The 14,243-nt window shown below is 52.0% G+C and overlaps 1 pseudogene; it reads right to left on the reverse strand.

Annotated features, from left to right (window-relative positions):
• Positions 1–787: 787 nt before the first annotated feature.
• On the reverse strand, positions 788–2,435 carry LOC144179870 (uncharacterized; annotated as a pseudogene).
• Between the last annotated feature and the right edge of the window lie 11,808 nt (positions 2,436–14,243).

Here is a 14,243-nt window from a genome sequence, read left to right on the forward strand (position 1 = left end):
AAATTTTCTGGGGCCCCCTAAGCCTTTTTGCGTGCTGTGAAGGCGAAAGCCTGGCTATACTTATGTCGCACTTTACTGCTCCATTGTACTTGTGTCTCTTTCTTTACTTCTGTTCTTTATTTTTGGGGGTGAATTACTTCAACATGGTCCTTTACTGCTACATCATGTTCGCGCTTGTTTCTTATTTTTTTACTTTCTACGGCTTCTCGAGCCAATTAATTCAACAAACAGACTGGTAACACACGCCACAGCTTCTTCAGAATGAGAGTTCTGCCCGGCTGGGATGCCTCTGTTCTAGTCACGTGCCGTCACGGTCACTTGTCACGCGGCCCACAGCAGGTTAACTTTTGTGCCACCGCTGGCGGCGTGTGGAAATTACCGCGGGAAAGAAAAATGAAGGGTGAAAGCAATAGAAACTGGTTGTCTCACGCCAAACATTAGGGGAGCAGAGATCAGGCAAACAAATAAAACAGAATCTTGCGCCAAACCTGACTCGCCTTTTGACAACGACAATGGTTGCTTTAGAGTAGGTGAAGGCGGCAGCGAAAAATATCATGGCTTTCATTCAGCTTCGCCATCGAGTTGCGTCGTCTAAACGTTTTAAAGAAGAGAGAGAGAGAGAGAGAGAGAGAGAGAGAGAGAGAGAGAGAGAGAGAGAGAGAGAGAGAGAGAGAGAGAGAGAGAGAGAGAGAGAGAGAGAGAGAGAGAGAGAGAGATAATTAACTTTTATTTGCACCCGTCTAAAATGACGATGGAGAGGTCATTAGCCTAGACCCCCGTTCACCCCCTAACCGTCGGCCGGAACCCCCTGGGATTCGGCGGCGGTCAGGGCCAGACCGATGACTTTGCATTGCTCTTCTGCTTTATGGTTGAGTAATAAGATCTCCCAGGATTCCACATTTTTGTTCGGGCCGTTATAGAAAGGGCATGTCCAGACCAAGTGGGCTAGGTCCGCAATGCTATTGCAATGAGTGCACTTAGAATTAAAGACTTCCGGATGCCATTTGCTGTATAGTTGAGGGTTCGGAAACACCCCGGTTTGCAATTTCCTCCACATAACTTCCTCTTTTTAGCTGAGCCGTTTATCCGCCGCTGGATAGATCTTGCGACCGAGCTTATAATAGAGAAATTATTTCTTGGAATGTCGTTAGTTCGTCACGTGAAGGAAGGGGTTCCTCGCGTGGATGCGGTGAGTCAGCTGCGATCGACCGGTAAGTGAGGCCTCGGGCGGTCGCATGCGCCTTCTCGTTCCCCCGCAGACCCTGGTGGGCCGGTCACCATATCAGTGAAATTTGATCTGCTGACACTTGACCTTCTCTGAGAATTTTGGCGGCTGCAGCAGAGACCCTGCCCATATCATAATTCGTAATGGCTGCCTTAGAGTCACTAACAACCACCCTTGTACCGGTTTGTGCTATTGCTAGAGCAATAGCAACTTCTTCTGCCTCAGTTGCATTTGTGTTTTTGACGGTGCAGCACGAGACCGGGTCTCCACTCTCACGAACTACTACCGCTGTGTGTGCGGTCTTTTTATTGTCGTATTCGGCAGCGTCCGTGTACAGTACATCAGACCTCCCTTCAAATTTGGCCTGCAAGGCGATGGCCCTATTTGTTCGTCTGCCTTTGTGAAATACCGGGTGCATGTTTTTAGGCAGCGGTATAATCATGAGTCTATTCCTAGTTGGTCTAGGTACGATATCAGTCTGCTTGGAACACTGAGACGGTTCGAATCCCAGGCGCTCCATGATGTTCCTTCCAGTTTTACTTCTCAAAAGTCTGTGATGCTGAGACACCGTGGCGGCTTCTATAAGCTCATCCAGAGTGTTTGATACACCTAGTCTTAGAAGCTTTACCGTCGGGGTGTTCGGAGGAAGACCTAGTGCGGATTTGATCCCTTTCCTGAGTATGATTTCAATTTTATATTTCTCTGTTTTACAAAGTTTGAGATAGGGTGCAACGAATACTACACGACTTATGGCGAAAGCCTGAACCAATCTCAAGAGATTGGCCTCTCTCATCCCCACATGCTTGTTAGAAATGCGCTTAAGTAACCGGCACGTCTAGCTGGTACTCGCTTCAAGTCTCCTGATAGTTTCAATGTTTTTGCCATTCGTTTGTATGCGCAGCCCTAGGACTCTAATACTGTCTACGGTCGGAATGGCATTTCCATTCACTCGTAAAGCGATGTCGTAGCTCTTGGAAGGGGGACTGTTCCTTTTCCTCTTTGGAGATGGTAGAAAAAGAGCCACTGATTTTTCTGCCGAGCATTTCAACCCGATCGGCTCAAGATATTTTTCTATTGTATCTATGGCCTTCTGAAGTGTACTTTCAATTTGGCCGTCGCTACCCCTGTTCACCCACAGCGTCAAGTCGCCCGCATATATGGTGTAATTCAGGTTTGTTATTTCGTCCAGCCGCCCTGGAAGCCCGATCATCGCTACATTAAACAAGGTTGGAGAGAGGACGGACCCTTGCGGTGTCCCTCTATTCCCCAATTTAATATTTTTGAGCGACTCTCCTCCCAAGCTGATGGTTGCAGTCCGATTGGAGAGAAAATCCCTTACGTAGTTATACTTCTTCACGCCTACGTTTAGCACGCTAAGGTTCTCGAGTATTGCTGCGTGTTTTACATTATCAAACGCTTTAGAGACGTATAGGCCCACAATTACCCTAGTATCAACAGTCTTTCTGTCGATAACCTGCTCTTTCAGCTGCAGCATGATATCGCATACCGACAGGTGTGATCTGAAGCCTATCATAGTATCAGGATACAGGTTTTGATCTTCCATGAATCTATTCAGTCTAGTTTGGATTACGTGCTCCATCAATTTTCCAACACAAGATGTGATGGAAATTGGTCGGAGGTGCTCAAAGCTTAGCTTCTTCCCTGGCTTCGGAATCAAGACCAAGTTCGCAGATTTCCACTCTTGCGGTATCTCTCCCTTGTCCCAGCATTTTCGCATATACGTTGTTAGATTACTAATGGAACAGTCGTCAAGATTCCTGAGCATCCTGTTGCTGATTTTATCCGGCCCGGCAGCCGTTTTGGTTCTGAGGCAGTTGATTTCAGCCCTCACTTCCGCGACCGTCATGGGACTGTCCAAGTCCGGGTTTTCCGAGCCCGCGTACTAAGGGAGACTCTCAACTCCAGCACAACTGAGGTATCGATCCTTAACCTCCGTTAACAGTTTCTTCGTCGGACCTTCATATTTATACACGAGCTTTTGAAGCTGCTGTCGAGCCTCCGACTTGGTTTTCTCTGGATCTAATAGATGTCGGAGTAGCCGCCATGTCCTGGCACTGCTAATTTCCATATCCATTTGATCACAAATATTACCCCAATTTTGCTTCGTGAGTTCTAAAGCATGCTCTTCGATTTCTTTGTTTAATGCAGTAAGTTGCTTTCGGAGATTCCGGTCACCTCTTTTCTTGCTGATCTTTTGCTCCAACTCTTTCTTTTTTTCCATAAACTCACAAGATGGCTATCAACCACGTCCTGATCATCTTCAAGTTCAATCTCTTCGGTGGCGTCCTTAACAGATTGAATAACCCCCTTACTCCAATCGTTAATATTATTTATCGGGTCCTGTCCCGTCCTTATTCTTCTAAATGTATTCCAATTTGTGGCCTTAACTCTCCTCTTACTGACCACCTGTGGGTCATTCTCAACTATGACCTCTAGAATCCTATGATCGCTACCTGGGTCTTCCCCGATGTTGCACCACGTGGCCTTGACGCCATTACCGACGAAGGTTAGATCTGGTGTCGTGTCTGCAGATACGCTATTTCCCTTCCTCGTCGGCTTCATCGGGTCTTTAATGAGGATCAGTCCATGTTGTTGAATTGTATTCCATAGATTTCTGCCCTTAACCTGCGTGAATTTATAACCCCATGCCGGATGGTGCGCATTAAAATCACCCACTATCAAAAGCGGACTGCTTTTTGTAATTACATTGGTTTTTGTAAAAAGATCGCCAAAGTCACATTTACGCTGTTTGGGTGAACTATACACGTTTAGGATGAAGAGATTCTTGTCTTTGCGCTTGCGAGGTATGAGTTCTACCAAAACATGATCGATATGTGCATTCCCCGTCTCGTGCTGCAGAGTTGCAATGTTTCTCTTTACAAAGGTAGTCACTTGGGTACCGTTAGTAGACCTCGTATAGGATTTGTAACCCGCTAATTTAGCATTTTTCCCGCACTCCTGGACCGCAATAGCTTCGGGTCGATCGCCATTGGTCAAAAAAGACTGTAGAACCGCCCGTTTACGTGAGAAACCCCTACAGTTCCACTGCCAAACCGGGTTGTTACAGTGGTGCAGAGCCATCTTGTTTGCGTTTATGAGCCTCTTCGTAAAGCCATTGTATTGTAAAGCCATTGTAAAGAAGGCGATGATTGTGTAGGAAGCAGGCGTGAAGCGGATGCGGCGTCCCACATTTATTTAATTAAGCGCCGGCCCGGCCAGAACTTGGAGGAGCTGCGGACACGAGCGACCGCCCAGCTGCTGAGTCGCGTTCCATCTCCGTGAGGAGCGTGGCACCGCTGACGCTGCAGTGCCATCCCCCTGATGATGATAGTGGCGTGGATGATGACGATGGCAATGGTGTCGATACAGGGCTCCCCCCCCCTAGCGCGTAACGCGTTAAGGTGACAGATGCATAACATGTGTGGCGAGAGTTAAAAAACCACTATGTTCTGGTATGTACCGCACAGGTGATCAGTAAGGTTCGTCCGCAGTCAATGTCCTTATACTGTTCTAGTCGGTCTAGGCAGAGCATCGGGTGAGTGAATGTCCCTGGGGAGGCCTTGTCTTTGAGTGGCGCAGTGGTCGAAGGCCGAAACGAGCGTCCTGCGAGGTGGAAGCTGCAGCAGCGCCTAGAGGCGAGAGTGATCTCCCACAAAGTTCGAGTGCATTCTCCGAACGACAAGGTGGTCCAGAGTCCAGTCAACCGGGTGCAGACGGCTTGCGGGTGTTGGGCGGCTCCGTTCTGCTGCCAACTCTCTCGTTCCACGGAGCACGGCAGCATGTGCGGAGTGAGCGACGCAGTCGACGCCGTGTTCGTCTACGGATGAGCGACCGATGGGCCATTGACCATCGTAGTAGCTTGAAGTGACGTTGCTTTACTGTGTGAAGGCACATGAAGTCCCTAGAAGGGTCGTGAATGCCCTGCAAACTCGAAAGCGTGGCTGTCGATGGGGGCGTGCAAAAAGTTGTCTCCGCTGAACTTCTGACTCCCGCACTGTCATGAAAGGAGCGAGTTGATGGGGAGCGACAAGTCGGCCGCAAGGTGTATGACGTTTGTGGGGTCTAATGCGGCGTTGACGGCTCGGCGACACCATCGCCATCGTCAACATCCACGCCACAATCATCAGGGAGCTGGCACTGCAGCGTGAGCGGTGCCAAGCGCCTCAGGGAAATGGAACGCGGCTCAAGAGCTGCGTGGTCGCTCGTGTCCGCAGCTCCTCCAAGTTTCGGCAAGGCCGACGCCTGAAGAAATGCAGAAAGGCGCATCCGCTCCCCTTCTGCTTCCTAAAATTGCTTTGGGACTAATAAACCATCGGTCACGGTTCCGTTCTGATACGCAGCTATAACTGTGGAACTTTCTGTACAAGTTTCGCGTCCCGTTATCATCTTTTGGAGTCAGGAAGAAAATATCAATGTTTGGAGGCCTAGGCGCAACTAAAATCAGTAACGAAAAAAAAAATACTTCTAGCTCATGCATATATGAGTGTTAGGAGGGGATAGTTTCAAAACGCGCCAGAAAGTAACGCTACGAAGCCTACAGTCTGTTCAATCTCCCCTCCTTTCCACTTTATTCGTCATTGCGTCCACCACGCCAGCCGCGCTGTGTAAGGTGTCGCTCTTACTTGTAACGCGAGTTTTTAGATGCGACGCTGAGAGGAGCATCTCTTGCCGGCGGCCTTGTCCTGCGTCCATCGTCGTCGGTGTCCGCGTCTGCACAGCTGCGTCTCTCCTCCGCTCACCCCCTCTCCTCCCTCCGATAGCGAACACTCTCGCCCAACATCTGCGGGCGCGTGGCGCAGCGCACTCTCACTCCGCTGGTGGGCGGCGCTGCGCGCATGTGCAGTACTCTCTCTCTGCGCGGTCTCCTCTCCCCAGGGTGCGCTACGCCCGCATCCCCTCACGTGGAACCCAACGATCTGATTGAAACGCAATTCACGTTCACTACGCGTTTCACGCAATTTGACTAATCGACCCAACGGAAACACACAACGGAACCCTCTCCAGCGTCGCATCACACCAGGGTTCCCTCCCGCGAGGGGAGGTGGGCGTAATATTTTTTCGTAATTTTTGCTTCCTTGAAGTCGACCGTCGCGTTATATTTGAATACCGAAATTCAAGTTGCTTAAACAGTGGAATGATGCACCCAATTCTCATCGACGGCTACAGTTTTGGCCATTTCGCGATCTATGTTGGCAACATGTGTCAGATCTATTCGCATCCATTACAAGCCATGGCCAGCTATTGACGGCGTGCGCAGGGCTTTGCCTTTGTTTCAGCGTCGTACTGTGTGGCGGACTCGGTGATTTTCCTTGCTCTCAAGTGTTTTGACTCCCTCCCCTTGCGATGGCACCATGTCGCGCTCAGTACCATTTATGCTCAGTGCGACGCCCGTTTCAAGAGACGCGCTATTTCGATGGCCGAAGAAATCGGCAATTCAGCTACTGCCCAAAGGCTTGACGCGAACGAATCGATCACCCGCGGATGGCGGCGCCAGCGGGAACACCTCTTCACAAGCAAACCCGACCAAAAAGGTTTCCGGGGCCCGGCCACCCCCACCACGTCGAATTAGAGAAGCGTGTTGCTAATTTCGTCACAGAACAGCACAACCACCTCATGGCGGTCAGTGTTGACCTGATACATCCACGAGAAAGTGACGTCGCTCAGCAGATGGGTATCCTGCGAACGAAGGTCAAGGCGCCACAGGCGGGCGTATAGTCACCGTGTCTGAAAAATAAATGCGCTTTTCCATGCTTACGATGGCCTCACGTGAGCTTGCTCTTTCCTTTTTTTTTTGCTCTATGCGACGAAGTTTTCCCTCACGGTACTTTAGCGGTTTTATTTTTTCTTTCTGCATGAAGTGAAAACTCACCCCTCGCGTTACAATCGAATAAATATGGTACATCTTTGCGGCAAATAGGCAAAAAATGGCGTCGACAACCATGACCCCCTCAATGATCCAGATGCTCATCTGCCCGTACGTCACATCGTGCAAGGCACCGTGAACACGCTGATGGGGACCGGTCAAGAAAGAATAGAATGTCACGCGCTATGAATGGCGACGAGTTTACCGTTTGTTTATTAATCAGCAGTACTGCAAAACGTGTTACCTTAAGTGACGATATTGTTTTTTAGAGTTGGTAGAGGAGGAAACGGGATCAACACAAATAAACCTAAAGGAGCTGCCCGCATACCCGTTAGAGTTCATAGGCTCTGTTCCGACGTTTTGTGTGCGCTGTTACGAATCGGCCAGCGCCGCAGTACTTCCCCGCATCACTCCTCGGCTGTGCGGCGAAGCCACTACGTGGCCATTTGAAAACAGGCGCCACCATGTCGGTGACAGGTTGCGACAAGCCGCGTCAGACGCTTCACTTTCGGCGCATTTCAAAACTTTGGCGGCTGCCTGCGAGGCTCGTCTCCACGCTCTTCAAGGACACAGATGCCCCGCGAACTTAGCAGAGTCCTCCTCTCTCCCCTCTCCCGGACTCATCGTGCGCGGAGGCTACCAACGGCTTACGAACTCTGGAAAGAGCGTTGTGTGTGTCTGTGACGTTCGTGGCATGTTGCCGCTTATTGCGTTTTGACCGTTACCGCTTTTGGGTATAAATAGACCCCCGCAAGCGTTGTAAACCATTCCTGTTTGAGCAGCGAATCGATGCTGTCGCTCTGCTCGAGTCCTGTATTGTAACCTCGCCCGCCGGGGCATTGTTCTTTGGCTTCGGCTCACCTCTCGCTATGAAGTAAACAGTTACGTTAGCCTACGGCTTCTGGACTTCTTCACGGCTGCAACAGCGGCTGGCCGCTCTCATCATACACGCTACCATTCGTATGTCCGAGGCCACGGAGATCGGATCGGGTGCCCCCACCCGGTCGCAACAACTGGTTGGCAGCGGTCGGATGGCAACTTCGTAACACCTGAAGCCAGCGGTGCGATACCCAACACCACGGACGTGAAGGCGGCTTCGGACTTCGCAGAATTCACGGCGGTCAATGGTGAGTGCGGGATTTGTCTTCACTGAGTTTTACCAGGCTTCTGAGGATAGCTAGTAGGGCGTGTGGTTTTGCCGCGTGGGTTATTCGCGCAAAACATTTTTGGAGCAGTGGGAAAGCAGTACTCTAGACCGGCCATGAATTTGAAGGCGTTGAAAAAACCGCAGTTGTTGGAGCTTGCAAAAGAGTTGCGCTTGGATGTTACGGACGCGCTGAGAAAGCCAGAGCTGATACAGGCCATATTCGCTGTCGGGGCTGACGATGAGGAGCTCATAGAGCTGATCAATGGCAGGGAGACCGCGAAACGTCAGGCCGCCGAAGCAGAGGCTGAGGCTGAGCGTCAGAAACGACAGCAGGAACGCGAGGAAAGAGAAAGACAACACGACGAAAAGATGCGATGGTTCGACCTCGAGCTCGAGCGCCTTGAACAGGAAAGAAGGGAGCTCGAGGGAGAGAGACTCCAACGGGAGAACAAGAACCTAGAGCACAAAATTCAACTCGAGCAGGCGAAGCCTGAGTTTGAATTGTTGCTCGAAAAAGACCTCGTTGTCGGGGAAAGCACCGTGCCAGCGCTGCCAGTAGCAGACGCTCGGGAGCGCGAGTCGGAGGCGACGGTTGCGGCCCAGGAGCGCGGCAAGGTTGCTGAAAGAGATAACGACGGCGCATTAGCTCAGACTGTCGGCAGAGGCGGCAGAGGGCAGTGCGTGTCCACTGAGTGCGATAATGTGTCGGCGGTTTTTTTGGAGATCTCGGCGGAGTGTTTGGACGGTTCAAATTCGAAAAGGCTGGGGAACGGCTACCGACTTGAACGTGAACATTTCGCGAGATAGCGACGTTTCGCAGGAATGCGTAAACGATGAGGTTACCGAGAGGCCGCACGAGTCCGCTGAAACGGAAGTTGTTCCTTCGGACGGTAGTGCGGAAACGAGCGACGTGGTGGGAAAGCCTGCAGCCGAGGCAGCGAACGGTTTGCATGGTTCAGTTGGGAGAAATGACGATCTCGCCACTGAGCAAGCCGATTCCGCCATGACACCAGCTCAGGTAGCTGACCTCGAGCAACGGCCAGCCGAGCTCGTAGAGATCCAGGTGTCTGGGGCGGCTGAGCCGTCTTTTGAGACAGGGCAGCTTGGATCTAGTGTAGCCTTGACAGCCGCAAAACAGAACGAAAACACCCTTCAGTGTTCGCTTGCTGAGGCTGTCGCCGAAAGCTCGAAAGCGCGAGGGGCAACGAGGTAGTGACTGTTCGAAGCTACCAGGTGTCTAGCACGTCGTGCCCTTTTCACTCCCAGCTGATGCTCCCGATGATATGCCAACATCGGCTGAGCTAGTTGAGGTTCCCGAGTCTCCTGTGGCTGAGCCGAAGTCGGGAACCGATCAGCCCAGAGAAGAGAACGTAAACGCGTTCCGATGTTCGCTTGCCGAACGCGTTCGAGAAAAGGCGAGCAACGAGGAGAGAGAAAAAACCTCCGCGCGTAATTGTGGCGCATGTTTCAATGCGAGCACACCGAGGGGCAAGGCCATGAGCTCGCATCGCGCCAAGGGAACGCCGCCTCCTAGAAGGAGTGCGCGCCTAACGTATGAACGGTGGAAAATCCCGCTCGCTCCTCCGCGCGCTCGACCTTTGTCGAACAAGACGACAGGTGTGATTTCACGCGGTCGCAGCAGTCTCTTTCAGAGAAGGGGCGCACCTAAAGTGCGATACAAATTGGGGAAAGCTCGGAGCAATGATGAGAGCTCGAATCGCAGCTCTCAGCGCAAGTGGCTTGTAGACGCCTGACTTTCTCAAGTTCATTGTTTTTCCTGAAGCAGGTTTCGCCTTTTACGATTACGTTTTTTTGTGTGGGACATTTCCAAACACGCGAAATGTCACCTTTCAAGTTTGTTCACTTGTCTAAAGTACTGCTGGGCAAAAATATAACTAGTGTAGTTAGTTATTAGCGTATTTGTTCGCAATTAAAAGCCTCGTAAAGCTTCAGTGTGGATTTGTCTTCGCACTTGCCGGCGATGCGGTTGTGTCTTCCTGTGTTGTTCTGTTGCTTGCCTGACCAAGCCAGAGACGTTCTTGGGGAGCCACTACTCGTCCAGTGACCCGGCCGGTGAAGCTCCAGCACGGTGTCATACAGCCCAGGCCTGGAGTCGAGCGTCTGCCGAACACTTCACTTCGACAGCATCCCTCCGGACAACGGTTGAATACCCTTATCCATCGGGATCTCGGACCCCCGGCGGAGAAGCTGTTACGAACAGGCCAGCGCCGCAGTACTTCCCCGCATCACTCCTCGGCTGTGCGACGAAGCCACTACGTGCGGCTTTGAAAACAGGCGCCACCATGTCGGTGACAGGTTGCGACAAGCCGCGTCAGACGCTTCACTTTCGGCGCATTTCAAAACTTTGGCGGCTGCCTGCGAGGCTCGTCTCCACGCTCTTCAAGGACACAGATGCCCCGCGAACTCAGCAGAGTCCTCCTCTCTCCCCTCTCCCGGACTCATCGTGCGCGGAGGCTACCAACGGCTTACGAACTCTGGAAAGAGCGTTGTGTGTGTCTGTGACGTTCGTGGCGTGTTGCCGCTTGCTGCGTTTTGACCGTTACCGCTTTTGGGTATAAATAGACCCCCGCAAGCGTTGTAAACCATTCCTGTTTGAGCAGCGAATCGATGCTGTCGCTCTGCTCGAGTCCTGTATTGTAACCTCGCCCGTCGGGGCATTGTTCTTTGGCTTCGGCTCACCTCTCGCTATGAAGTAAACAGTTACGTTAGCCTACGGCTTCTGGACTTCTTCACGGCTGCAACAGCGGCTGGCCGCTCGCATCATACACGCTACCACTCGTATGACCGGAGGCCACGGAGATCGGATCGGGTGCCCCCACCCGGTCGCAACAGCGCTCATGCATCTTGAAGGGGTTGGCAAAAATCCATGAGCGCACATTAAAATTCGGAACAGAAATGCCTTTCTTAACAAGCAGCGACAACGCAGATCCTGGTTTAGAGTAATGGGGTATTCTTCTTGTGACAATACCGTTAATGTTCGCAAGCCCGAAATATGCGAGGTGTTTTCTGTGGCATTGTGAATGGTAAGAAAACGACAGACGGAACAAATAATTCATTAAGGCTCCCATTACCGTACCTGTAACTAGCAGCGTTTTCGCCTCTGATATGTGGACATTTTGGCGAAGAAAAGAACGAGGCACAGTACGCGACGCACGCAGCACTCCTGGGGCATCGTCATTCATCTTCGCGAGCGAACCTGTTCCATGAGCTGCGGCAATGAAAACTTCGATGAAGAATTCTCCAACGCCTGCCAAGGGTGAGAAGAACAACGCGGGGGCAGGGAAGCGGTCGAACCCCAAGTCGCCGTCATCGAAGCCGTACGAGCCCTCCTACCGGACAACACGTACCCGTTCCGATTTATCGCTGTCCAACCAGAATGGAGGGCCCTTCCACGAACACTCGACGTGCGGGTCTGTCCCTACCGTCGCAGACGACAAGTCAACCCGAGGCTCCAGTCGCCCAGCCTCCTGGCAACCGAGCCGGTCAAGCCGGGATTCCACCAAGGCGCCGCCGTCACGCACTGGTGAGTTCGGCGCTAAGGACGCCGTTCCAGACGTTCTGGCGCGTTCCGAGCGTCCAGGGGCTGAAGGAGGCATCAGCATCAAGGCGTCTGCGGCCACCGCAGCCGCGACTGAAGACAGGTACAGAGTCTTTGCCCGCTGTACCCCCTCCCGACCTAGCCGACGGCGTTCTGCGCATAGTGACGCTGGGGAACGGCGCGGTTCGATTTCTGGCGTGCCTGTCCATGGCGTGTCACCCCAGCCGGCTTCTACCGAGGCCGCCGTTGCGAAGCCGTCGCCACGATCGCAAGGAAACGAGCTCCAGGAGGCCCAGGAAAGTAGCTCAGTCGCGCAAGGCATAGCCATCACCGAAGCCCAGGTCCCATCATCCGTGAACAACCAAAGCCAGCTAGAATATTTGTCAAGGGAGCTCGACTCATCGCTGCTAAGTGAAGCCGGCCGCTCGGAAGGGGCTTCGCAGCCGCAGGTACCTACCAGCGCTGCGACCTTGGGAGACCTCCAACGGGACTCCACTGCTGCGCCTGGTCTTTTGGAGAAAGTGGCCGCTGCGGCTGCGATTCGGGCGCCCGTGTGGCCGCCGGAGCCCGAGGGCCAAGCGCAGGCCGAACGCACTCCCGTCGTTCCGGGAGCGCGTTGGCCGAAGGACGAGCAGCAGCGTGGGTATGAGACCATTCACGCACAGCCCCAGCCCGGACAGAGGAATTTCAATCCGGGCGGTGTAAGTTAGCCAGCACTGTGTCCGGCAACTCAGCCATACGTCGGTCGTTTCGGAGATGGCCTAAGGGCCCCCTCACGTTATAGGCAGGTGGGGAAGGGTACGGAGAATGTATGGTATAGGGGGGTAGGCAGCCTTTTTTTTTAGGAATAAGTGCATGATAACTAAAAAGGGTCTAGTGAAGTCGTTAGGGGTTACCTAGTATTTATTCTTTTCAGAGATAGTTGAGCACGTTGCCACTAGTGGCAGCGTAACGCAAACTACTTAACGTCGTGCGCCCCCGGAAATGCTCTGCATTTGATCGTGCCCCTCGCGAGGGGGATGTTTCACTGCGTCGCCATGCGAACAGTTTGCCACGCTTTAGTTTCAGTTCTTTCTTTGCTGGGGTGCCGACGAGCGGCGCCACCTCCACGCACTTATCCGCGGGAGGATCCGCGGCGGGGGCGAGAGATGGCGCTGGCGTCTCCGCGGCCGCGTCTGCGGCCTCCGCGGTTATTTGGTTAGGCGCATCTAAATTTTTTTTGGTGGTCGCTTGCGGCGTAATTACGCACATTTTAGGCGTCATACTTCGTACATCGCGGTCTTTTTAGTCATACTATGCAGGAACAGTGATTTCGCGGGGTCGAAATTTTGAGTGCAGTTAAGGACTCTCAAAGTTCCCACAGCCTGGAAAACCGCTACCATAATTCTCCTTCACACGAAGGGAGATAGCGGATACCTTAAGAATTAGACATATCAGGCTACTCTCAGTTGTATACAAGATGTTTACCAAAGTAATAGTTAACCGCATAAGTGACAGCGTAGATTCCCAACAACCCAGAGAGCAGGCTGGGTTTGTGAAAGGATGCTCAACAAAGGATCACATCCATGTCGACATTCAAGTAAAGTAAACCACTTCACATGGCGTTTATAGACCGTTACAACGAGGGCGCCGCCATCTTGCGTGTGCAGCGCTCCCTGGTGGCCGATTTGCTGGCTCGGGCGTTAGCTCCGCGGCGTATGGGCGCCCGTTGCTTCTTTGCGAAGCCTTCGTTGTAGCGCATTGTACGTCCCCTTCAGTTGTATACTACTTTAAATGGGAAAGTTGTTGCGTAGGACTAATTTAAGTGATCTGTCTTAAATTTGCGGCTTTTCGGGACTCGGGGGAGAAATTCGCCTCGAGGTAGCGTTGTCAACGGTGGATAAACGACCCCGTGTCGAACATATTTTTGCAATACTTCGTCACAAGTTTTAAAGACGATAGTCTTTCTTGGGCTACTTGAACGGGAAAATTGTGGTCTGTCTGTCTGGCTCTCACTCGATTCAGCCAGCCGGCCGAAGTGGAACAGATGCTGCGCAATAGTCTTATATACTCACAGCCAAATCTGAACGTCAAAGTCCGGTATTAATTTCCATGCTTAATTATCAACACTGTTCAAGAACAACAGGAGATTACGCAAATATAAGGCATAAAATAAATACATGAGTGATATTTGCAGTGTTACTTTATTCAAAATTTGCGAATGCTTGCTTTTTGCGATAGGAAATAAAATACTACTTAAACTGCAGAAAACCGGCGCCTGCTGCTGCTCGCGCTACCTGGCGGAATTCTAAAAATCAAACTGCAACAGCAACGGAAGGTTCCCCTAGGTAGGTTTCGCGTTCCGCTTGGAACGCTCGTGGAGTAGGCCAACGTGGTTCTATAAAAGTTGTAGTAGGGCGCCTCAATTCACGCGCGTACCCGCCGTACG

Source organism: Haemaphysalis longicornis, unplaced genomic scaffold (assembly GCF_048455015.1).
Source record: "Haemaphysalis longicornis isolate Haplotype H1 unplaced genomic scaffold, Haemaphysalis longicornis Haplotype H1 scaffold_4, whole genome shotgun sequence".
Classification (NCBI taxonomy): Eukaryota; Metazoa; Arthropoda; class Arachnida; order Ixodida; family Ixodidae; genus Haemaphysalis; species Haemaphysalis longicornis.